General features: G+C 36.3%; 1 long non-coding RNA gene across 7 annotated transcripts in view; it reads right to left on the reverse strand.

Annotated features, from left to right (window-relative positions):
• Positions 1-5,418: 5,418 nt before the first annotated feature.
• Positions 5,419-27,849, reverse strand: part of LOC121493154 — a 399,396-nt gene continuing 376,965 nt past the window's right edge. For 5 of the 7 annotated variants that reach the window (XR_005988392.1, XR_005988389.1, XR_005988391.1 and 2 more), the window contains 4 exons: positions 24,317-24,397; positions 9,344-9,475; positions 9,093-9,222; positions 5,419-7,043 (listed from right to left, as the gene is read on the reverse strand). This is a non-coding gene — a long non-coding RNA (uncharacterized LOC121493154). Of the gene's footprint in view, positions 7,044-9,044; positions 9,223-9,343; positions 9,476-24,316; positions 24,398-27,849 lie in introns of all 7 variants that reach the window. The other 2 variants (XR_005988387.1, XR_005988388.1) reach the window with 2 other exon arrangements.

A 27,849-nucleotide genomic window follows, 5' to 3' on the forward strand; every position in this document is an offset into this window, starting at 1 on the left:
AGAATTGAGAAGTCAAAAATCATGTACTAAAACACAATGGAAATACAGTCCAAAACTTATTAGGCAGGCTAAGAAATTACTCTGTCACTTTTGGGACCCAGTGCAAAATGGAAATGTGGGAAAACACCAGACCATCAAAGGAGAGGCAAGTCCTGTATGGCTCCACAGATGACACCATACATCCATGAAGCCAGCCCTGGGTGTCCTGTGAATTGTAAGGAATGAATAGCTTAATTTGCTTTGAGTAACTTCTCCCTGTTTCATATTATTCTCCATCAAATAGTCTCAAAGCACAAATCTACATGTGCATTGATTGGATATGCATTCAAAGACCTTTTACCTGGCCTCTGTTTGTGTGGCTTCATATCTTTATGACATGGAATGAACAGCTTGGCGCCACGTTGCTGTTATCCATTAACCATTCCTGTTTTCCTAATCATCTTCGACTCCATCTTTCTCTGTCCTATCTGTTATTGTCTTCGGAAAAGAGATGTGAGGTTTCCTTAGCCTGTTCTGGTTTACATGACATGATTTGTGTATCTGCCTACAAGAGTTTCTCAAATGAACCCTGTGCATTATCTTCTTCCTCCAGCCCCTCCTCCTCTGAAGAAAGAAGAAAAAGGTCGTACATCTGTAAAATGACAGCACTTATGAAAAATGAGAGTTTGGCCCACATGGCTCTCATCAGACACAGACTCATCTGCTGTGCCACAGACACTGCTCATTTCCTTCAGAATCAGACTACAGTTAAAAACAGGAAACACCTAATAAATTGCTGGGTCTATCAAATTAACAAAGCATAAAGAAACCTTCTAGGTAATCAATGAGTATTGCTTGCTTAGAGAAATGCAAGTGTCAAACATAAGGAACCTAGACATATAACAATTCTTTCGTCTATAAAACGACTTTCAGATGTCAACTTTAATTTAAATTTAGAAATAGGGAAACCTACTCAGAGAAAGTGTGGAAAAACTAGGCTTTTCGTCTAATTTTTGGTCACAAATAGACCTAAAGTATTTCAAAATCAAGAACTTTTATCATATATTCATTGTGCTAGGATTTTTAGGCACACATATTTTATTTTTAAAAACTCAGAATACATTAAATATACAACAATCATACATGTGACAGAACTCTCAAGGTAATCTCCCTTTGTGTGAAATTAATCAACCCTAATTTTTTAATGGGAAAAATATCAGTATTATTTATTACGGCAATATCTAATTGCTAGAAGCTGCTTGTTTTCATATATTTTAGTCTAGAAGTGAAATCAGTAATAAACCATGAAAGAAGGGGATGCTTTCTTGAGCTGTATTTTGGGTAATAAAAATACAAGTAAATTTAATTTTGAAAAGAAGATATGCTATGAAATTGCAACCTTTCTCAACCCTGCTCCTAAAAAATCCTTTCTTCTTGAGAAAATAGAGAGTAAAAGTCTGAAAAAACTTTGTCCTCATTTCCTTCAAAGCCTTTGAAAGTCTAATCTCTCTAATACTTATGTGCCCTGGGTTTCATTTCCATTCTTAAAACAAGTTTCTAGGAAAATGTCAAGGAAATAAGAACTTTTCAAAATTGATAAGATGAATATCCCTTATGTTCCTAAGTTTGAATATACTCCTTAGGAAAACAACCTTTATTTCCAGAAAGAATTCAACTGCTCTGTCCTAAGAAGTCAGTCAAATGCTTCCACGACCACTCAAAGGCATTGTACTATTCGAGTCTATGCCACGGAGAATATTATTTGTCCTGTGTATGAGTGACCCCTTCAGGTGCTGTACTGAAAAGACTGTTCTATGTGCAGAGTGGAAGAGGTTCCCCAACACAAGTTATGCATGTTAAGAATTTTCAGTAGAGAAACTTATTCAAAAGTTCCCTGAGAATAATTACAATTTTAAATAATCTAAGGAAAATGCTTCTTTCAACAATACATTTTATGTAGTACTCATACAGATTAACCAAGAAGCAAACTTTGAATACTATATATAAGAAACTATGCTAGAAATAACCATAGTAGTCAGAATACAATGTCAGGTCCTAAATCAAATAATCCATGCTCTGATTTTATAAGATACCAGATTTTATCAAATCATGTATCTGGATCTTTTTCAAAAATATATGGCTGCAACAACAAGAGATATAATAACACCTAATTCCTGCCCTTGAAAAGTTTGGAATTGAATTGCAAACTGCATGAAAAAAATAATTAATCTAGAGATGTCCAGGAAGATATGATAATTTCATTGTCTTCATTGTCTCATATAAAATGTCTGAGGCTACCTAAGCAGTAGGCTGGCATGAAAAAGCAAGTATTCAGAACTGCAATAATTCTGAGTCTGTGAAAAGTGAAATAACTTTGGAATTGGGCCCAAGCAGAAATACTAACACTAAACCAAATGCCTAATGGGGTTTCATGACCTGGAGTTCCACTCAAATTGACAATACACAATGTAAGCAAGTAGTATCTTGATGTGAGATAGTAGAAGATAGAATGAACCAATGCCTCAGATACCTCAGTCAGCAAGGCTGGGTGTTAAGTATAGAAATCAAGTTCTCAGAAATAGAGGGTTAGTGAGGGTAGGGCACAAATCAGCCTGATATTCCGGACAAGATTTCATTTTTGGTTGTACTTAAATTATAAACTAGTAATCATGGGATCTACATTTGGATAATAAAAATATGAGTGAATTTAAATTTGGGGAAAAATATGCTATGCAATTGCAATTGATATTTTTCTTATAAATTTTGAAAAGTTTTTATTTCCTTGACATTTTCCTAGAAAGTTGTTTTAAGGATGTGAATGAAACCCGGAAGTTAGTTAGAAAAAAGCCAAGCTAGTACAGTCAGGGCTCATCTGAACATCAGATTCAAAGTTGAGAGCAACAGATAGATTGCTTATCTCTTCCCTGGCAAGATTTATGGATTCTTAATAAGTAGGCAAAACTGACTTGCATTACCTCAGCAACTGTGCTAAATACTGGGCAAACTGGACAAGTAGGAACAGACTCAATAGAAGAGATCTGCTGAGAGCCATTGAGCAAGGGTGAGATTTTGAAAAGGGAGCAGAAGAATGTGGAGTTTTGTAGGGCAGGAGTGATATTTACTACTGTATTTAGGAAATGAAACCTGTTTATTGGGCATTCTACCAAACATTAGCATCAGTTATCAATACTTTATATATGAATGGTACCCCATATAAAATGACATGGAGACAATAAAGCCCCTCAAAGACTTCCTGAATGATTTTTAAATATTATTTTTAAATTAAATTCTATGTCAAAAATATAGTTTTTATGTTAAACAGAGTTAGAGATTGGTTAAGCCTCTTAAATAGATCACAAATCTATGCCATTTAATTCAGTGAATTTTATTGGCTTCGTGTACATGGCTTTGTCCCATTAACAGTTTTAACACTGACTTTGCTGAACATATAAAAATATCCTCACCAAAACTTTTGAAGCTAAGTTATACATCTAATGTGTATTACACAGGTGACAAAAACAAGATTAAAAATTACCTTGACAAGCATAAAAATGAGTCCAATCACAAATATAAAATTGGATAATGCTAGATATAATGTACTTCCTCAATGTTAAAAAAATTCAATATTCTTAGATGAAAAACTCAAAACTGTACAGATTTAATTCTACTATATTTATTTGCAGAGTTAATATAATTTACATTAAAATATACCTAATGGCAAAGGTGATGGAATATGACAGATATACAGATTACTTTTTAAGATTTTATTTATTTATTCATAAGAGACACACAGAGAGGCAGAGATACAGGCAAAGGGAGAAGCAGACTCCTGCAGGGAGCCTGATGCAGGACTCAATCCCAGGACCCCAGGATCAGGACTTGAGACAAAGGCAGACGCTCAACCGCTGAACCACTCAGATGCCCCTGAGATTTTCTGAATGAATACATGATCAGCATTTTTTGAAAAGAATTATACTGGGAAATTTGTTCTCTCAGCTAAAAAAACATACTATAAAGCTACAGTGAACAAGTTGATATAGTCAAGTCTGTCCATATACTCTTGTTTGGGAATAAACTCTTAGAAGTTACAAAAATCTATTATTTGGCTCTGCTCAATAGCTAAACTCTCTTTTTTAAGCAGGGCTTATCAATGAATCATTCTTTGCAATCCAATATTCCCAATAATAGGATAATGTTTTACCTAGATTAGTAAAACTCTGTAAAAAGTCAACTGGATATTGACCTCTTGGAGTCATTCATTCTGCTGCCACAAATAATTCTCTCTGAGCCTTAAGAAAATATTCAAGGTAATGTTTGCAACTGAAACAATTTACTTTGTAATTTCACATGCCCCTCCTTTTTTTTTTTCCCTCCATGACTTTTTCAAGAAAAAATGAAAACCTTTTTCAGTAAAACCCTGACCTAGGACATTCTGAGTCCCTCCCACCTCTGACATGAACTCCAGGAGACAGGAAACAAACTGTAGTTTTAAAAGAGTATTTCCAGAGTAAAACAATGTGTAACACAGCATGTGCCATCAGAGCAAACCCTTCCACAGTCTGCTCTGCCTAGATCTAGAAGATAACAGGAAGCACAGAGAACCTTAAAGACAGAATTCTGAATGTTTGCAAGAGGAGAAACAACTCCACAATCCGTATTCAAGCCTTATGTAAGAAAACAAAACTTCCAATGCAGTCAATGAGGAAACCATATTGCCAATTCCATCTGACAAAGGTTTCCACCCCTTTTTGGTAAGGAAGGACAATCTTACCACCCTATGGGTTTTTGGTATTTTTGAACTAAATAATCACCACATATTGTTACTTAACAGTGTGTATTTTTCACTCCATTGTACGTGTTTGGTTATTCTAATTATTTTTATGAGCAATAATAAATTCCCAAGTAAAAATAACTTTCTAATAAATATCTTGAATGAGGTAGAAGTTACATTATTCAAATAAAGATCACATTTTTTTCCTTAAAAAACTGCTGAACAACAACAACAAAAACTGCTGAATAAGCAAGTATCACCCCCTGTAGGATCCCTCTTAAAAATGATTTATATCAGCATATGTCATGTATTGTACAAATATGCTCTAAAAATGCATTATCTAGTCCTGCCACGGATTCTCAGTAGTCTGAATTAGTTTGTAAATTGGTGCGCAGGGCGTGCCTGGGTGGGTCAGTCAACTCAGCATCCCCACTCATGATCTCTGGGTCCTGGGATCAGGCCCCACATCAAGCTCTGCACTCAGTGTGGAGTCAACTTGTTCCTCTCCCTCTGCTCCTCCTCCTGCTCACTCACTGTCTCCCAAATAATAGATAGATAGATGATAGATAGATAGATGATAGATAGATGATAGATAGATAGATAGATAGATAGATAGATAGATAGATAGATAGATGATAGATAGATGATAGATAGATGATAGATAGATGATAGATAGATAGATAGATAGATAGATAGATAGATAGATAGATAGATAGATAGATAGATAGATGATAGATAAAAATTGGTGCACAGCATTTATTGGGCCAATGTGATAACATCAACACCTATTAAGGTACTGAACTTAATTAACTTTACATTCTTTAGGGACATGAATGTAGGCATATCTGCACATGCACACAGGCAAGCATACACATACACAGAGAGACAGACAAATATGTAGAAGTAACAGGTAAAAGTGGGAAAACTATGCTAATAATTTAGTGTAATCCATTACTACTTTTGGAAAAAGCAAGCCAACACAGGTATTGTCATTGAATAAAGACATCTCATTTTTCATTGTAAGTCTAGGGAAGTATCAGTTTGAAGTAGTAAATCATTTGACTTATAAGACATCCCAAAGAAATATAGATTTATTTCTCTGGGTACACATAGTAGCAATGCTAAAATGTGTTTTTGGGGATTCTTAGGAGTCTAACTTAAATAAACCAAGGATTATGACTTGCTTTGAACAAATGGATTGCTTGCCTCACATGGGTACATCCTAAGTTCTTGATAGCAGGACTCTTTAGTAGGAAGAACTAACTAGCATTATTACACATTAAACATGAAGTCTGTGCAGGCACTGCTCAAGTGCTTTATCCCACATTTACAGTCAATCCTCACAATGATCCTATACAACTAAGGAGAAAATAACTTGCCCAATATTACAAAGATAGCATTAAGAAACCTGGAATTGAATCTCAGGTATGTCTGGCCTTAGAGGTTAAATTCATTAGCTGCTACATGATGTGGGCTCATGAAAATACCAACTCTCTAACCCATAGAATTTTGTAAATTCTTAATTTTTAAATAAACCATGTATCTTAAACAATGAGTAAATTTAGATTTAGCTCTAGTCTCAAGTCAATTGGTACCACAATATTTTTTAGCTATATTTTATTGTCAATGTGGAAGAGAGATTTTTATCACTGAATTGATAATTTCCCCAAACAAAGCAATTATGTTGTCTAAAATCATTTGCGGGAAAAGGTAGGGTGAAAATAACTACATTTATACATATATATCTAAACCTATATGCATACCTATCTCTAAGGACAAAGATAAAAATACTGTAAATATTTTTCTCTGCTACAAATAAAACAAGAAATGGGTATGATGTACTTGGGAGTTATTAAAAAGGAAATTCCAAGCCCACACACCAAATGCAGCAGAGAGAAATGTGAAACTTCTCACCCTAATCTGAACCCTCATCCCATTGGAACACAGAGAATTTTTCCTCAATTAATGGGAAGATTTCCTTCCTCCACACAAGTATCACAATAGTCCAGAGGTCCCACACCATGTCAGTACGTCAAGGATGTTTCCTCTGCTTTTTTCTCTGAACAGGTTGGTGCAGAGATGTCCGTAAACCAAGTTTAGATGGGGCTGCTTTTATGTCATATGTAACACAAGAGAGTCCTTGCCTAAGGACCCAGCTCTAGGGCCCATCTTGTCAGCATGGCCTTCTGAGGACTTTCCACCTCCCATTTAGGGACCAAATGTCTTCCAGGCCCACTCCAGCATCTAAGAACGTCCTTGTTCTCATCTCTTCCTCTTCAAAAAGCTCAAGATTCTAGAAAACAAATCCAAAAACACAGGTTGTTTGTGAATAACTTCCACCTTAGCCCTCTAAACAAACTGTCCAAGGGCACCAGAGTCTGGCTATGGGCTTGAGGCCAGGAAATAATAATAGAGAAAAACTGATTAATATCTTATTAACTTATCTTGATACAAATAATATGCAAAAGTAAAGAAAACAATATTTTTGCCTCTTTTCTCTGTACCATATCCTACTTCTCATTTACTCTTGTTTTATTTATTTATTTATCTATCTATTTATTTATTTATCTATTTATCATCATAGACATAGAGAGAGAGAGGCACAGAGACACAGGCAGAGGGAGAAGCAGGCTCCATGCCAGAACCCGATGTGGGACTCGATCCTGGGACTCCAGGATCTCGCCCTGGGCCAAAGGCAGGTGCTAAACCGCTGAGCCACCCAGGGATCCCCCTCATGTTTACTCTTGTTTTATATATTACTCTTTCTTTTTTCCATTTCTTTCATGCTTTCATCTCCTCTCTTTCCAGGACTCATATACCTCAATGGAAATAGTGATGCTCTCTAGACCACCTCCATGTTGAATATGGCACTAGCTTAGATTAAACTGGCAGGAAAATCTTTAAAAGTATTTGCCCATGACTAATTCTAAGTCTCAAAAGTTAGAGTCTGTGTATGTTCGTGCGTAATGATTTTTATTTTTTATTCTCAACAAAGCTTGGCAATAGATATCTTGATGTTCTGGAGGATATTCTGTTCCAAGTACCCTACTCCCACCCACCAAGTGGTGGCTGCAATTTAAATAATAAAATAACCACTTTAGGGCAGCCCTGGTGGCGCAGCGGTTTAGCCCGCCTGCAGCCCAGGGTGTGATCCTGGAGACCCTGGATCGAGTCCTGCATCGGGCTCTCTGCATGGAGCCTGCTTCTCTCTCTGCCTCTCTCTCTCTGTGTGTCTCTATGATTAATAAATAAAATCTTTAAAAAATAATAAAATAAAATAACCACTTTAACTTGCAAAAGCTAGTTCCCTGGCTTTTTTAAATTTTCTTCAGACACAGGCACTTTACCTTTTTCAGTTTCCAAGCCCCTTAACTGTTTGACTCACTGACGTTTCAGAATGTTACAAAGCGAAGTTGCATTTAACAGATGTTCATTTCAAGGAGCTTCAGAACCTTATAAATTATTGTAAATTAATTGCTCATTTTGGAGTTTGACAAAGCAGCTCTCAGAGCCTTTCCTGATCTGTGCCAGAGCAAAGGAAGAGTGAAAAAAAAAAAAGCACTAGGTTGGAGTCCCAGGAAAAAGAATATCTCCTGTGCTTTTAGTAAGTGGCTATGTCATATAAAACTTATGTTGGCTGTTAAGTGGCCAAGCCAGCTGCATCCCATGTGCCACAAATGATCTGGCCTCTTATTTCTCCTGTTTAGTTATTGTGTCTATAAATTCAATGGGCCACCTGTGCAATGTGCTCATCCAGAAGAGTCCCAGAGGAAGCATTAACATATCAAGGCTCATAAAGCACAAATCCTTAAATGTAAAAACCGACACTTTCATCCTCTTTAGGCTACATCTATATAGATTTCTTTTTAATGAAAAAGAAAAAATGGCTTATTTTTCTGCTTACAGTAAGATGCCTATGAACAGTGTTATATAATTAATGACTATATATATGTTTTAAATTTCTACCATTCTAAAGCTACCTAATTTTATTCTCCTCTAAAACTATATGTCAGACCATGGTTAAAACACTCATCACTACCAGTAACTCACCATTCTATCTAATCAAGAAAATAATCCATGCCAAGCATTTAACAAGCATCAATTAATAGGATCTAAACAAAATATAATGCAAACTTTAAAAGTACCTGGACACATCTTTTTCTCCTTTCAATTATTTTCTATTTTTCATGAAAATTTGGGAAATCTAATAGAGAATCCATTCCTCTAACTTGCCTTTCCACTTTGACAGTGTTAGCCAAACACTTTAAAGTATTTAGCAACATTTTGAACATACCTCTCTTAGTGTTTCACCTGGAGGGTTGTAATTATTTATTCATCTCACCTGTCCCCTTCAGACTGGAAACTTCTAACAGCAATTCTTGATAGTGGTTGGAGAGGAGGTGTGTGGTCATTTAAAGACCTTTTGTTTATATACATCCGCCTTCCCAGCACTTTCTACTCCATCCTAAAGACTAACAAAACACAGGAAGGTAGGGAGTAAAGAAGAGAGAAGAGAGGTCATGTATATTTTGACAAAGTTACCCACTATAGGGAGAAGATATATTGCATTTATATTTGTGTGCATATCAGTACCTGACACATCACAGGAGATTAATAGACTCTGAATGAATGAGTGAAACAAAATAAAACAAAAACTTCCAGTTTGAATAATTCAGCACTCAATCCAATGATTTGAATTGAGTCAAATCATTCAGCAAACTCATTCTGAAAAAAACAAAAGATTTTGATTATTATTTATATTTATATTTGAATGTTATCTTCTAATTAACATTTGTACAATGATGGGGAGAGGAGATAGGGAGGTGATGATGTTTAGGGGAAGAAGAGAGTCAGTATCAATTCATAAGGGTAAGGCTAGGGTAATACAGAAAAGACAAAGAGAAGCTCTATGGTTTAATGACTGTGTTAGGCCTCAGGTTACTGCATTAGAACCAGAACATTTACCTTTGAATGTGTACTGAAAAGCTGAACCAAACCCATCACACATTCCCATTGTTTCCCTACTGATAAAAAGTTGGGGGGATCCCAGGGTGGCTCAGCGGTTTAGCGCCTGCCTTTGGCCCAGGGCGTGATCTTGGAGTCCAGGGATGGAGTCCCATGTCTGGCTCCCTGCATGGAGCCTGCTTCTCCCTCTGCCTGTGTCTCTGCCTCTCTCTTTCTCTCTCTCTCTCTCTCTCTCTCTCTCTCTCTGTCTCTGTCTCTCATGAATAAATAAATAAAATCTTAAAAAAAAAAGTTGGAAATTATCACCAAAACATAATAACTACTTAAGAAGAGGCAATAAAACATATTCTATGACACCTCTTGAATAATCAGGACCAACTCCATTCCTTAGCAGGAAGTGAAAGAGACAGATCAGCTATTTAGTCACTTAAGTTAGTTCAACTTCAGAATAGGTTGAAAAAAAATCAATCTTGCCAGAAAAGAGGTCTGGATTTTACCCTTGTCTCCTGGAAGATGATCTCTAGAAAGAGTATCTTTTTTAAATTGGGAGCTTTGGGACACATAAGAAATTCTAACAATGTGACTTATGATGGAAGTTTGGGGCCACGCAGCATCCGCTCTACCTCATTTGGGGCTGGAGAGTAAAAGTTTCAACCCTGCCTCCCAGTCAGACATTTAGGCAATCAACTCTATCATGGAAGCCTAGGTGAGTTTCTCTGGTTGGCAGTACTCCATGTGTATCATCACACGTCATCACCAGAAAAGTAACACTGTCCATGACTCCCTGAGGAAAGGAAAACTGGAAACTCCTTGTTTGGAACTTTCTTGGATTCTGCTTCATGAATCTCTTCCACTGGCTGATTTTTTTAAAGATCTTTATCCTTTCCCTACAATAAACTGTGACTGTGAGTATAACAGCCCACAGTAAGTATGATGTATCCTTCTAGTGAACTAGCAAAACTGAGGGTGATCTTTGGAACCCCCAAATTCTGTAGTTGGTGTCAGAAATGTGTGGTCTTGGGGTGGTCTCGATGGTTCAGTCAGTTGACTGCCTTGGGAAGTGAAAGTAGCAATAATCTTTAAAATGCTGTCAAGAATTGTGTAAAGCAGAAAAGGGATGTTCAGAGATGGCAATTTTTCCTTATCTTGTCTAATTTTCTGATGAATTTTAATTCTTATGAGGTCTGCCTTTCAGAAGCATTTCATGTATGTGCAACAAATTCTTTTCTCTTATTGTAATTATATGAAATGCTGTTATAATTTTTTTTTTTTTTTTGGTCTGGAGCATGCGCTCTTTTAGTTATCTGTTGTTATAAACCAAACCACCTCAAATACTCATTGTCTCATGAATCTGCAATGGAGGCAGGGCCCAGTGAGGACAGTGCATCTTTAATCCACTTAGCATCAAATGGAGTGGCTTGAAGGCTGGGGGCCAGAAATTATCTAAAGACTCATTTACATGTTTAGTTGTTGTTGTTGGCTGGGAATTCAGTTGGAGCTATGGCCCGAACACCTAGATGTGACTTTTATATGTGGATGTTTGGCTTCCTCTCAACATGGTGTTTAGGTTCCAAGGACAAAAGTCCCAAAGGAGAGAGAGCCAGGAGGAAGCTTTACCAATCTTATGACCTCACTTCAGAAGCCATGCACTCTGAAGTCTATCATTCAGCTGCATTTTGTTTGTGGAGGGTCTCACAAAAGCCCATCTAATTTCAAAACAAGGGGAAATCTAACTTCTTGATGAGGGCTGGCTGGCAAAGTTCTGGAAAAGCACAAGGGACCAACAATAATGCTTGTCCCATTTTTGGACAAAATTATTTACTATAGCAATTCCCTATGAGAAAGGAAAATGAATGACCTGAGTTCATTTTTCCATAAGGAAAATAAAAAAACACTAGCACTATACTTTCATTCTATCTCATAAATAATATGGCATGTGTGCACATTAAGAACTTCAAATTAAAGCTGACAAGCTTTTATGTTCTTCATACTAAGTGTCATACTTTTCTCTATTCTCTTATTAACCCGTTGGTAGTCAACTGATCTGGGTAATTCTCAGGGCCTGAATAAGAATAAAACTCTTATAAGTGTCTCAGTCTTGAAAGAAAACAAGGAATGGCTAGTTCCCTCATGCTAACCTTTTGTGAAATAACATTTCAAGGAATAACTATTTATGTTTAAATGCCTTAGGAAAAAAGATACTCCATGTGATATTTTGCTAAAAATGGTTTTTTTGGGGGGTTATGGAAAGAAGTCTTTAAGAAGTAATCAAAAAAGATTTCTGATAGATACTAGACATCAGACTAAATGGATTACTGGCAATATTTAATTTGCCAATTTCAATATTGCTAACCCATTTTCCTTAGTTGGTTGTGCCAGGAGCAGTAGCCACCAAAACCACAGCCTACTTAAATAGCAGCTTAATTCAACTGATAACACATTCTTTTCCCTGAAGATAATTGTTTAAAATTGTTTTAATAGCTGACTCTGGCTTCAGATCAAGTATTCACTGCTGTCAATAAAATGCAACATTATCTTATATGGCTTTTCCAGTTTTTCTCCATAAGTCAGGCTTTCTAGACTTTCATGAATATATTTTTTAAAGCTCAGTAATTGAAGATTCTACAAATATGGAGTGGGGCTTACAGTCTTGGATACCAATAAATCTCTCCAGTCAAACAGTGATATTTTTTTCCTCTTTGCCAGTTATGTGAGAAACACAAATCAGGATCAAAAATACTAAAGATGAAACAAGTCAGAGTTTCCAACGTTTTTACAATTGTTCCCACAATTCAGGATCCTAAAATATGGGATATAGAAGGAAGGTAGGAACATAGGAAGAAAAAGATAGAAGGAAACATTAAGAAAGAAAGAAATTTTGATTTAGTGTATTGCAATATTTTGTAAAGTTACATTAGAAGCAATTTACTGGGCAGCCCGGGTGGCTCAGCAGTTTAGCGCTGCCTTCAGCCCAGGGTCTGATCCTGGAGACTCAGGATCGAGTCCCACATCGGGCTCCCTGCATGGAGCCTGCTTCTCCCTCTGTCTCTGCCTCTCTCTCTCTCTCTGTGTGTGTCTCTCATGAATAAATAAATAAAATCTTAAAAAAAAGAAGAAACAATTTACTTTGAGTAAATGATCATAATTTTCAAAGTGCAAGTATTTTGAATGTTAGAAATATTAGCTACAAAAAGTCTCTCTACTTCAAGGACAAACATGGATCAAGATAATATAGGTTTTTATTTTTATTTTATTTTATTTTTTTAGGTTTTTAAACTGAGATTATTTTACAATATTTTGAAAAAGTAAAATGTTATCATATATATATATGAAAATACATATATGTACATATGAAATCCCTTATAGATTTATCAATAACATTTTCACATCAGTTAGGGCCCAGAAGCATAGCTCATCATGTCCTTTGTGGTAGGCTCAGTATGGTGGAAAGAAAGTGAGTGAATGGTAGTTCAAGACAGAGGGCCCAATTTGCTATCGTTTTGAAAATTCATGTCACTTCCCTAAAGCCTAAAGTTACACGATTTCTTTTCCTTTAGTGCCCACGGTTCTGGGTCATGCTGCTTTGAAAAATGAAGACGTAGAACAAGATGAAGAGTGGTGGGCAGCAAAGCAAAGTTTATTGAGTGATAGTTAAGCAAAGTTTATTGAGAGTACAAAGTTCCCAAAGTGGCAGGGGACCCAAGAGGTTGCCACTGGAGTTCCCAAGTCTAGCGGGGTTTATGGGCTTCTGGCGGAGCTGTTTTAATCTGATTAACCATCCATAAACCCGTCATCCAATCAGGTTTTTGTCATCTACCTAGCACATGAAAAAGCATGGAGGGCTCCTTCCTGGGTAGTGTAAAATCCTTCTAAAGGGTGGTTTCCTCTTAGGGTGGGGGTTCCTTGTCCCTGCCTGACTTTCTTCCAACTATCCTTCATTACTAGCTTCTTCACCTATCAAGTAAGATGCGATAAAAATTAAATCACATTTTTATTTATTTTAAAGATTTTATTTATTCATGAGAGACACAGAGAGGCAGAAATGTACGCAGAGGGAAAAACAGGATCCCTCGGGAGAGCCCAATGCAGGACTCAATCCCAGGACCCCAGGGTCACTCCCTGAGCCCAAGGCAGATGCTCAACCACTGAGCCACCCACGTGTCCCAAATCACACTTTTATTTTATGAATTAAACAAAAATATGTAGATGGAATTTATTTAAAAATTAAAAAGTACTACATAGATTATATCAGAATCACTATATTTACCATTTTGAATATCACACTGCTAAATATGAGCAAATAAGAAATTGTTCTTTTCCAGATTTATTATGCATTTTTTAAAATTAGATTTGAAGTTACAAATCGGAAGATGGGAGAAAACTACATGTTGAAATGCTAACCAAAACCCAGTTTTGAAGTATTTTATAACTTATCCTTAAAATTTAGTATAATTAGTCCTCTGCTTCCATTCCAAAACAACATTCTTCAGAAACTCATGTATTTCACATTCCAATATTTATATATTATGGAGGCAAAATAGTAAGGGAATAGTGTGTCAGTATCATATAAGTTTTTTTTTTAAAGATTTTATTTGTTTGTTTGAGAGAGAGAGAATGAGAGGAGGGAGAGAGAGAGAAACAGACTGCCTGCTGAGCAGGGAGCCCAGGCTCAATCCCAGGACCAGATGATCATAACCTGAACCAAAGGCAGATGCTTAACCAACTGAACCAACACGCAGGTAGCCCAGTATGATGTAGGTTTTTTTGAACCACTTTTAGATTAACTGATGTTTTACAGAGAGAGGAACTTGATTATCTTTCTCTTTAGTATGTAAGGTTTTCTTTCCTTAAAAAAAAAAAATCAAACAGGAAGAAGAGTTAGGAAAAGTTAGCAATAAATAGGATTTCTCAGGATTGTTTTTGAAGTGGCATCAGCATGGAAAGTAAAGCTTGATCAGTATTTCCAAATAAATGTTGTAGATCATAAATTAAATCAGCTCATTTAACAATCCTTCAGTGTCTTACTGCCCAGTTTGGGTTCATACTTTGAGTAGAGAGACATAAATGTCCCTCATCATCACTGCAATGAGAAAATCATGGATGCGGTAATAAATCACATGGCCAGTGTGGTGGGCATCTCACCAGAGAAATAACATCCTCTGTTCGGAGTCTCCAAATCCATGACATGATTCTCTGGACTTAACGAGAATTACAGCTATGTTAAGATTCACTTTCCTGCCTGCCCATTGAAGAGAAGTAAAACAATCTTGCCCCTTTAAGCCAGTTACTCCTAGAGTCCAGACAGCACTCATCATCATGAAGTTGTTTGGCAAGAGCCTGAGTCTGTTCCCCAACTTCCAGTCACCACAGTTTGAGTCACTTTGACAAGTCCCGGTGGCAACCATAGGATGGAAAGAATGATAAGGCTTGGACCAAAAAGAATATGATTGAAATCTAAATTATGTCACTTGGATTTGAGTGAGTTTGAGCACATCAATCAACTTCCTTAAACTTTAGATTGCTCTATAAAACAAAATTAGTGCCTTAACACCTATACCAAAGTGAAAACACTGTGAAATCTCCAAGTCCATCTGTGTCAAGTTTTAGGGTGCTTCAGCACAAGCTGAGGGACTTGTTGACACACGGATAGCCCCACCCTAATAGGTCCTGACTCGGTAGATCATGTGCGGGGCCTGGGAATTTGCATTTTGATAAGTTCCCAGGCAATGGTCCTGTTCCTGGACCAGGTGCCACACTTGGAGCACAACTGCTCTAAAATATTATACAAATATAAGTGAATAACATTAGTATAGTAGTAGGTGCCAAAGTAGCTGTTAAACAGTCTGTAGGCAAAACAAATCTGAAATAAAATGCAATCCATTGCATAAGGCTGCAGGAAGGCTGAACACAGCATGCCACCACAGTGAGCAGAAACTTCTCAGATCACTGTGAGGATTACCACACAAGCCATGTACGTGTTGTGGTGAGATTTTTTCCAGCCAGATATGCTGTGCTCAACAGTCTGAGAGAGGAGAGTGCCTACGCACCCAATTCTTTTTAAAGTCTCAGAAGGCTGTCTTTCTAGGAGAGATCACTTCCTCCATTTGGAAATTTGACTTTATTCTTGTTTTTGCTTCTTCAAGCCTACTCATCAACTTATTTCTTCAGTCAAGTTTTGACCAAAAACAATCTGGACTCAATATTTAATAGACATATTTGGTAAATAGTGGTAAACTTTACACCAAACAAACGAAAGCGCATCAAGCTTTGGTGGTGGTGGCAAATGATAATCCCATTCCTTCTCATCTGGTTTACTGCTAGTACACATAAAAATACAAAAATTATAGTCTCTAGACTGCTCTTTGGACAAAATTCAAAAATTTAATTTAAAACTTTCAAAGACTCTGTGGAAACATAATTCTCTGTGAAACTAACTTCTTTTAAGGAAAACCAGAAAATATGATGCTTTAAAAAACAGAATTATTAGTTGTAAAATTTATACACACACAATTTTCCAAGGTAATGTTGAAGTTACCACTTTCTTCAAGTGCCCCTCAAAATAATACATGCCATTTTTCTAAATGGATTCTGGACAAAGAAAGTCTGTGAAAGTGATCTACTTGCGACTGTGTCTTACGTCTTTTTAAAGTACCTCAGGGCTCAAGTCTGCATCGAGAAGAATTGCTTTACTCTGCTCAATTTTACCCCAAATTATTACCCTGCAACATGAAAGTGTAAGGCATTTTATTAACAGAACAAAATTACTCTTTTCTCCCATTAAGGCTCAGTACTAGATCCATGTATTTTTACTATAGACTTATAAAAACCAAGGAGTTAAAACTTGCCCTGGTCCAGAACCTGGTATTAGCTCCTGAGTCTGCTTTCTTACTAATTTCTGGCTTACTAGAATAATGCTATCAGAGATTTGTACACAGTCAAGTATAAATCACACAATATTGAGAACTAAACATTCTTTCTGACATCACCAGATAATATGAGGGAAAATGAAAGTGATAGTATATTATTGTGCTGACAGTATGGATGCATATAAGCTTGCTGAAACACATGTTTCTTAAATTATAGGCTAAATTCATTGAGGCTTTTCCCAACAAACTTTCTAATAGCTCTCTTGAATGGTTTCTGGTAAACAGACTTGGAGAAGAGACCTCATTCACCTTTCTTTAATATCTAACTGCAAAATTGATATTGACCAGTGACATAATTAAGGATAATAAATGGACTTGAGAACTAGTGCTTCCATTGGGAAGGGAACAGAGGCCCTATGAATAGCTCTGAATTGCAGAATTGAATTCTCATATCCAAAAGCTACACAATAGTCCCTTCTATACGACATGACTACAGTTTTTGTTAAATGTAGTACTTAATACGTCAAGACTTTACATTGCTAGCTGGTATTATATTGAATTCCAGACCTGAACACATGCCCATGCTTATTGCTCAAATGCAGAACTAATGCACAATTCCAGTGAAAAGTACATGTTGTGGTTCTAACTGTATGCATTCTGGACATTCCACTGAACTTACCCCAAACCCAGGTAAAATAAGCAACTTGTCACTCTGATGAACTCTCAAATAAACTATTTGATAATTTAAAATGACCTAATGTGATGTGATAAGAAAAATGTATCTTATGAAATATGTAACAAGTTTGCTCAAAACAAAGACAAAGGGATCAAAGCAACTGAAATAGATTTAGTGCAGTAAAAAATAGACAGTTCTATGCCCTCAAGGTCCATGGCTAGTGAGAAAAGGCAAGTTCCCTTTTTCCATTCCATTTTCTCAGCTTCTGAAAGAAACATGCTTAAAAATGCTTAACTCTTTTTTTTTTTTTAATTTTTTTTTTAGGAACAGACAGCCTATTAAGAAGCATGTGTATCCTAGTCAAATCATCTATGCACTCTTATTGTGCCCTAAGCTTTGAGTTATTTTTGCATGGGAGGGCACTCATACAGTGATGCCATGTACTATTAGCCTCCACTAACAACAAAATGTAAGATGCTCTGAGCTTTCTCCTCATAGTACAGTATATAAATGGTTTTAAGTCTCATTCCTCCTTCATCAACATTGAAGTCATTCTACATGATATTTGTATTTTTTTCAAATTTTTTAACATGTGGGAGCAATATAAGTCCATAAAGAATAAGCATTCCGAGAATCACAAAACTAAGATCATTGGGATACAAACCTTTTGGCACATTGCAATATATCAGTGTTGAGAACTCTCAAGATCCTGGACAGTTGATCTTGAATTTATCTTCATTTAATTTTTCAACTACCTTATTGCACTGAAAGTTATTTTACTATAAACAAAAGCCCAAAACAAAACTTTTACACCAACATCATTATATGGATACTATACTAAAAATAATATATATTCCACACATGCACACACACACATTCAAATTTAGTTTTCCAATACTCACTATAAGATTCTGTTTACTTTCACTTGTTTTATTGTTTTAATTGCTAATTATTGAGGATATATTAAGGTCAGGCACTAATAGTGGATAAAGATAAATTAGGTATGTTAGGTGACATTGCAAACCTCACACACTATTAAGAGAGATTTGAAGAAAAAATAGAAAATAAACCTCATTCATAAACAGATAATCACAATGTAGTGTGAAAAATGCCAAGTTAGTTTATTTTTTATTTTTTATTTTATTACAGACCCTAAGCAAGAGATAGCTCAATTGAGTTTCCCTAAGTTCTTGGTCTAGGTCTTTTTCTTCTGCATCCAGGAGTTTCCTCATAACTCATTAACTTGTAATATCATCCCTGCCTACCACACCAAGATATACACTCCAAGTGTTAAATATAAAAGTTCATTAAAACTTAACTCAGCTGCTCTGCATACTCCCATTCCTAGCAGCAGTTCCTTATTATTATCAAATGATTTCAAAATGTACCCTGCCACAACACATCCACCTATCAGCAAGCAAAATCAGTACTGCTGCTTCTCCAGGCACATCAAAGCAAACATAAACATTTTAAGTGCACCACAAAGTGAAAATCGCTTTAGGTGTTCAGGATTCAAAAGAACAAATGCAGTGGCACAAGTGCCCAAGAAGTTTCCTTTTAAACACAGATTTAATACGCACTCACTAAGCATCTATGAGACAGGTTCCAGACTGGGTACTAAGGATTCAGAAAGAAATGAGACCTGGTGGATGCCTGACAGGATCAGGTAATCTAGCAACTGATAATTAAAATAAAGAAATTAGGATTAGGATACCTCGGTGGCTCAGTGGTTGAGCATCTGCCTTTGGCTCAGGTCGTGATCCCGGGGTCCTAGGATTGAGTCCCACATCAGGCTCCTCGCAGGGCGCCTGCTTCTCCCTTTGCCTGTGTCTGCCTCTCTCTGTGTCTCTCATGAATAAATAAATAAATTTGTTTAAAAAAAAAAAAAGAAACTAGGATTAAGACATTTGGTATCTGTAACAGAATAGTTACCAGCAAATTTGACTACACAATTGTTTCGAACAATTTGTTCCCTAATTAGCTACCAATTTAAAGTATTGAAGGTATTTTTAACTTCCAAAGATTAGCTATCAACTTAGTTACCAAATTACCAACTCTAAATATTGAAGATATGTTTAAATAGTGGGTGGGGGGTAAAGATGCTCCCTAATTAATTGGGTCAAATTATTCTTTTTTTCAGAAAGTAAATAGTGTATAGAGCATCTTAGAATGTTAACGCATACTGGGGTGCTCGGGTGGTTTACTCAGTGAAGTGTTTGACTTGATTTTGATCTTTAGGTCATGATTTCAGGGTCATGAGATAGAGCCCCAAGTCTGGCTCCACACTGAGCATAGAGCCTACTTAAGATTCTCTCTCTCCCCCTGCCCCTCCCCCTGCTGGCTTGCACATGCTCTCTCTCTCTCTCCCTCTCTCTGTGTCTCTCTCTCTCTCTCTCTCTCTCTCTCTCTCACACACACACACACACAAAGTGTTAACACAGACTGAAAGAAGTGCTTTCCAACACTGTTTGGGGAGAATTCTCTTTGCACTGGCACGTTAGCTCCAATTTCGGCCTATGCACACTTACACACAATCCTCTGTCCGTAAAATACTTTGAATCTATAATTCCACTTACTGAAATAGTCCTTTTTCTGTCTGAACTAGATGCATTTACCATTTATATTACATTCAGGTAGCATTACTGCACTTCAGTAGTAGGTCTCTAGCAATTACCTAGGATAGTTTTTAGACTGATGTTTAATTCATTATGAACTAAGTTCAAAATTCTGCACAGTCTGCTACTTACAGGAGACATCATATCCATGCCCTAACTGCCATTAATTTACATCAAATGTCTTTTAACAGGGGGAGGGGGAAGATTAGTTTAATTTGGGGGCATTTGTGACTTTTTTCTACACTATAGAACTTGCCTAAGGAAGAATCATTTCCCCATTTCTAAAGCCCCATGCTTGGCTTTTGGTTTGGTCATTTGGAAATGTCTCCTAGCCAAGAAATGTGGAGTTCTTTGCTATAGGAATAAGAGAAAAATAACTTTTTTTTTTTTCACCACAAATCCTGACTGTAAACACAGGCATGCCCCTCCATGACCCTGGATGCGCCAGTTACACATATACACGGAGCATGGGAATCCTCTTCTTTGCGGCCCTCACCTGCCACTCCCATCACACTGCAGCCGCAGCTCCAAGCAGGCAGTAAATCTGTCAGTGGGGCCTAGCACCAAATGGCACTGGGTTCCTATCTAGCCTTTTAAGACAAGCCTCCGAACACTTTCTTCCCCTTAGATTGACATAAATGCTTCACTCAGAAAAAGACTGATATCAAAATCTTTACTCAAGTTGCTTTTTCTCTTAAAAAGTTTTATCAATACAAACCGATAAGAACAAATTTCAAAGAATCATCTAAATGTATCCATACTTGAAAAATCAAGGACACTCATTTTGTTTTGATTTGCCCATAAATACTGCCTAGTGCCTGAAGAGCTGAAGATAAACCGAGGGATATGTTGAGAGTGGATCACTTGGCAGTCAGGTTTGAAGACTGTACTTCCAAAGCTCCATCAACTACTTCAAGTGAAAGGGCTGTGTTTACCCACCTCTAACTTCGAACACCACACTTTCAGCTTCTCTGTCTCCCATTAGCTCCAATTCAGTGCAATTATCAATGATGTATTGAAATAGAGGGTCACAAAGTAATCTGAGAAGGGGAAAAAAAAGACCCTGCATTCTAAATATTACAGCCATTTTGGAAAGGATGACTAGCACAGAAATTCTCAAGCCTCATAATCAACTGTATAGCTACTTTCTGCAAAATTAATTAATTTCTGCTATTTTAGATATACACTTCATTTTCAAAATATGTTTAATGGTTTGTTATACATACACACATACACACACACATATATATTTAAAATGACTCCAACACTATATGAGACAAACAAAAGTCTGGAGTTACACCTGGGTTCAAATTCTATTTTGGCCACTTATATATAGGTTTATGAAGATTAAAGGAAATAGCATATATAAGTATCTAGAATGTGATGTGATAAAAAAAAAATATGTATCAGTCTTTACTTCTTCCTCATTTGCCATAAAATATTAGGGGTAAAAAAACATTTAAATCATGTTTACATGATCAACATAAACTTGTTGCTTTTAAATCTCCTAATAACTATGACTTGATTTTTTTTATTATTTTAGTACTGTTCCTTTTAAATTTTTTTCCCCTGTATGGACTAACGTCATTTTATTTCATGAAAGGATAGACTTTTCAACAAATGGTTTTGGGAAAATAGGATAACCACATGCAAAAGAATGAAGTCTGACCTTTACCTTACACCATATTCAAAGATAAACTCAAAAGAGATCAAAGATCTAAATGTAGAACCTCAATCATAAAACCCTCAGAACAAAACAGTGGGAAAAACTTCATGACATTGGATCTGGCAAATATTTCTCAGATATGACACCAAGCATAGGCAACAAAAGAAAACTAATAAATAAACTGGGCTTTACCAAACCTAAAAACTATCAGCATCAAAGGACATTTTCAACAGAGTAAAAAGGCAGAACACTGCATGGAAAAAAATATTTGCAAATCATGTATCTGACAAAGTGTTAATACCCAGATTTATCATTAACTCCTACAACTCAATAACAACAAAAACCAAACAATTCAATTAAAAAACAGGCAAAGTTCTTGAACTGACATTTCTCCAAGAAAGATATAAAAATGACCAAGAGGCATATGAAAAGATGCTCAGCATCACTACACATTAGGAAAATGTGAATCGAAACCACAATGATACCATTTTACTCATTAGGATGGCCATTATCCAAAAAGTAAACAAACAAACAAAAAACAGGTGTTGGCAAGGAAGTAAAGGAATGTACACTGCCAGTGGAAATGTAAAATGGTGCAGCTGCTATAGAAAACAGTATGGTGATTCCTCAAAAATTAAAAGTAGAATAACTACATGATCCAGCAATTCTACTTCTGGGCATATACCCAAAAGAACTGAAAGCAGCTATTTGATATACTTCTTGAGGCAAGGGAAACAAAAGCAAAAATAAATTATTGAAACTACAGATAAATAAAAAGCTTCTGCACAGCAAAAGAAACAATGAACAAAACTAAAAGGCAGCCTACAGAATGGGAGAAGATTTTTGCCAATGATATATCTGATAAAGAGTTACAATCCAAAATCTATAAAGAACTTATACAAGTCAACACCCCAAAACCAAATAATCCAATTAAAAAATGGGCAGAAGACATGAACAGACACGAAGAAGACATACAGATGGCCAACAGACACATGAAAAGACATTTGTCATTAGGGCGGCTGGGTGGCTCAGTCATTTGAGTGTCCAACTCTTGATTTTGGCTCAGGTCATGATCTCAGGGTCATGAGATTGGGCCCAGCATCGAGCCCTGTATTGGGTTCCATGCTCACTAGAGAGTCTGTTTGTCTCTATTTCTCTGTGCTCTTCCCCATCCCCCCCTCTTTCTCTCTCTCAAATAAATAAATAAAATCTTTTTAAAATGAAGGATGTTTATCATGACTTACCATCAGGGAAATGCAAGTCAAAACTACAATGAGGTATCACCTCATACCTGTCAGAATGGCCAAAATCAACAACACAAGAAACAATAAGGGTTAGTGAGGATGTGGAGGAAAAGGAGTCCCATGCACTCTTGATGGGAATGCAAATTAGTACAGCCATTATGGGAGACAGTATGGAGTTTCCTCAAAAAGTTAAAAATAAAACTACCTTACTACTGGGAATTCACTGAAAGAACACAAAAACACTAACTCAAAGGGATACATGCCCCCTATATTTATACCTGCATTATTTACAATAGCTAAGTTATTGGAAGCAGCCCAAGTGTCTATGAATTGATGAATGGATAAAGATGTGGCATATATACAATGGAATATCATTCAGCCATAAAAAAGAATGAAATCTTCCCATTTTAAGTAACATAGATGGAGTTAGAGAGTATAATGCTTAAGTGAAGTAAGTCAGTCAGAGAAAGACAAATACCATATGATTTCACGCCAGTGTGGAATTTAAGAAACCAAACAAACAAGTAAAGGGGGACAAAAGAGAGAAACAAATCAAGAAACAGACTCTTAATTATAAAGAACAAATTGATGGTTACCAGAGGTGTGGAGGATGGAAGAATGGGTGAATTAGGTGATGGGGGATTAAAGAGTACACTTGCTGTGATGAGCACTGGGTATTGTATGGAAGTGTTGAACACTGTATTGTACACCTGAACCCAATAGAACACTGTATGTTAACAAAGTGGAATGAAAGTTTTTAAAAAAGAAAGCAGCTACTTGAACAGGTATTTGTACTACCCATGTTGATAACAGCATTTTTTACAATAGCCAAAAGGTAGAAGCAACCCAAGTGCTAATTGATGGGTGAATGGAGAAACAAAATGTGGTATATACATACGATGGAATATTATGCAAATTTAAAAAGGAAAGAAATTCTGACACATGCCACAAAATGGATAGACCTTGAAGACAACACTTTAAGCCACTCACAAAAGGATATGTCCTATATGATATACCACATTGATGAAGTACCTAGAGCAGTCAAAATTTATACACAGAAATTAGAATCGTGGCTTCCAGGAGTTTGGAGAAGTGAGTAAGGAGTTTAATTTTGGGTAGATGAAAAAAGTTCTGGAGATGGATGGTGTGATGTTTGCACAATGATTTGAATGTACTTAATGCCACTGAATGATACACTGAAAAATGGTTAAAATGGTAACTTTTATGCTATATATATATATATTTTAAGATTTTATTTATTTATTCATGAGAGACAGAGAGAAAGAGAGAGAGAGGCAGAGACACAGAGGGATAAGCAGGCTCCATGCAGGGAGCCTGACGTGGGACTCGATCCCGGATCTCCAGGATCAGGCCCTGGGCTGAAGGCGGCACTAAACCGCTGAGCCACCAGGACTGCCCATGCTATATATGTTTTATCGCAATAAACAAAATCAATTACCAAGGTCTAGCTTATTCTACCCAGAAGACAGTTTTAATCGAAATATGAGATTTTGATAAGAAAATCCATTCACACCTGTAGGATAGCACTCCACTTTTAAAAGCTGGTCCTGGACAGCCTGGGCAACTTCTTCCTTTTAGGACTGATATAAAGATGCTGTAAGACAAAACTAAATAAATTAATTAACTTAAAAATGTTTAAAAAGAAAGATTTCTATAAGGTAATACAAATATATATGTATATGTGCATATACATATATACATACTTACATATGTATGTATATCATTATTAAACATTAGCATAATCTGAATATCACACACTAGGTATCATTATACCCAAACTGCCTTCCCACATGTTCCACAGAAGTATATCCAGAATTATTTCAGCTAAAAACAGTTATCACCCAAATACTATTTCGGCAATGTCATCTACCTGTTAAGAGCAGTTCTCTCTTGCAAGTACTTAAAGACAGACAGGCAGGTAGAGAACTATTGTAAGACAAAGTAAAGGTAAGTCAAGAAACTAGTTCAAATTTGTGTGTCAACATTTCAGAAGAGGCAGCTTCTTGTCTGTTTCCAGACGGCAGACATTTGTTTATTTGTATCATAGAGAGTTTTATTTTTTTCATTTCACATTTTATTATTTTGTCTTAGAAAAGAAATTTATGAATGAAACAAGCTAAACTGAATGAAAAAAGAGTTAATGACTTCCTTGTCTCTTTTTCCACCTCCTACCCTGGGTAATCAATGTTAGCATTTTTCTCCTTGACCATACAAATATATAGAAGCAGATATGTACATACAATTCTTTTTTTTTTTGTACACACAATTCTAAAGAGGATTTATTTTTACAAAAATGGAATTGTATCAAATACATTGCATCACTCATGTAACATAAACATTCATCTAGTTCATAAATATGAATCTAACTCATTTTAAATTATAGAATTATATCCCCTAGGATGATACACCACAACTGATTCAGCTTGAACATTCATGGGTTTGTTTTGCTAGTTTACGTGTTTGTAAATCATTACAAAAAAGTTCTATGGTAAATAGCCTTATATAAATATCTTTCCAAAATAGAGCTTTTATTTCTTATTTTAAGCTAGATTTTCAAAGAGCCAATGAATATATATATTTTTAAATTTGAAATTGACTATTTAATATGCATGGATCTTTCCTCTATTCTACTTGCCTGATCTAGTTGTCTTTTTCTAGGGTGGTAACATATTGTTTTGATTATAGGTTGTGGTAGAGAGAACAATTGCTCATCAGTATCTGTGTTTTCCTCATCTTCCTGGATATACCACTAGAATACATTTCTCATTCTTCTTGCATTTATTTTTTTAAAAAAAATTTATTTATTTATTTGAGAGAAATAGAGAGAAAGCAGGAGCAGGCGGGGGAGGGGCAGAGGAGGAAGCAAACTCCCCACTGAGTAGGGAGCCAGATATGGAGCTCAATCTCAGGACCCTGGGATCATGACCTGAGCTGAAGGCAGACACTTAACCTACTGAATTACCAGGTGCCCCTCATTCTTCTTGCATTTAGGTGAAGCCATATGATTAGTAATTACTCATCAAGCAAGTTTAAAAAAAGTGAGACTTCTCCATCTTTTTGCCAATCACTGGATGGATGAAGACTTTCAGGAGAAAAGGAAAAGCCATAAGACAAAGAATACAGGTTTGCTGGTCTATCAATGTTTTGCCTCTCCGCGCCAAATCTACCCCTCTTTGCCCTGCTTTGTTACACTAAAGTTTAGATCCAATAAACAAACACTTCTCCTTTGCTAGGTGGCACAAGGCTAAGTTTGTCAGCAGAAGGTGTTAGAGGGACCCTTTAAGAGGAATGGGATTCTCATCCTGATTCTGAGGTAGTTTGTCCTATTGATTCTTGCAGGACACTGCAACGGTGTGCCGGACACCTAGTGGCTCTCACTTGCCCACAAGTTTCCCTGGCACACAAGCAGGCAGCTTCTTACTGAGTCTAACATAGTGGGTAGCTTTCTGCTTGCCAGCGCCAGACTGTGGCAGCTCAGCAAACCTGCCCACCTTCCAATGGGCCACAAGCACATGCTCTCTAAAGAGCTCTGACTCTCAGCTTTCAGAGACTGAAGGGGAGGCTCTTCCAAGTCTGTTCCTTGAGTACTCTGCCTCAGCCCTAGAGGTAGAAACTGCTTCTATATTTGCTAGTCCTCTATTCTTTAGAGTTCTCTCTATAACTTAATGGTTCATTCCCCCTAGTTCATAAACCTTCAATTTACCATTTCCCTGTTCAAATTACTGGTAGAGTTTCTGTCTCCTGACTAATACAGCATATTCTTGTCTGACTGTTGGAAAAGAGCCTCCCACCCCACACCACCCATTACAAGGATATGAAATAATTGTGTTTGGCCACTAAATTTCAAGGGTTGCTGTTTATAGCAATTAGACTACCTTGAACAAGCAATTGAATTAAATAATTATTGTAGCGGTTATTATCTGGTAAAGGGAGTACTCTAGGCCCTTTTTCAAACTGGCATAGCTACTCTCAGCCAATAATACTCTGATATGAAATTTGACTTCATTTATCTTATTCTAGTAAATGAAAATTTCACTCCACTGAAATTCCAACTGAAATAATATTTTTATGAAATGTTATGTTTTTATAATATTAACTCTTTCCCCTGGGAAACATATTATGACTCTGCAGTTGTTTCAACTTTATATAAAGTTCTCCAATAATGTAATTTTTTTCCATATAGGAATACCTTGCTTATTAAATTTCTTTTATTGTTACTTCAAATAAGATATCTTTGTTATAATTTTTAAATTGTTCTTTCTAATTCAAAGCATTTCTATAGATTTTTGAATATTGATTTTTTTAATCTAGCTAAATTATAGACTATAAATTTTATCTATACTTATAAGAGACTACTTTGCCTTTGGATCATTACAAGTAATGCTTCTTTGAATAGTCTTGTACATCTCTTTTGGGTTGGTGTACACATTCAACTTAAAGTGAACACATGTCTGAGAAGTGGAATAGAGATTTATTGAGCCAAGATCTAGTCGTTGCAGTTTCATGACCAAGACTTTGGTATACTTTGAAAAAGTTAAATGATTTCTTTTACATTGACAAGTATATATTTCAGAGAAATAGAACTTATCTGGTAAAATCAAATGTTATGGAAACAAGTGGTATGATTATTGCTGAACGGTTCCTAATAATTAGGCAGAAATGTCACTAGAATTAAAAAGGCTATTAACCAGATGTCACAGTGTGATAGGCCCAAATTATAGAAGGTCCTGACAGGGCATTATGTTTGCATTAGACACTAGGTAATGGACACTGAACAGCAGAGTGACCTGGTCTAAATAATACTTAAGGGAAACACTCCGGCAGATGAATGGCATAGAATGAAGTGTGAATTTAAGGTAGCGAGATCCTTACAAGCTGCTTGGAAGTGATCTCTTTTTGGAAACTTCAGAAAATGGGGAGACACAGGGAAAACTTCAGACATTTGTACCAAAATGAATCCAAAAACTTATCTTCCTTTGTAGTAGTTTCATCATATTTAAATGCAGCAAGAATGTAAACATCAAACTTTTCATATATTAATTTTTT

Source organism: Vulpes lagopus, chromosome 6 (assembly GCF_018345385.1).
Source record: "Vulpes lagopus strain Blue_001 chromosome 6, ASM1834538v1, whole genome shotgun sequence".
In the NCBI taxonomy this organism is placed as follows: domain Eukaryota; kingdom Metazoa; phylum Chordata; class Mammalia; order Carnivora; family Canidae; genus Vulpes; species Vulpes lagopus.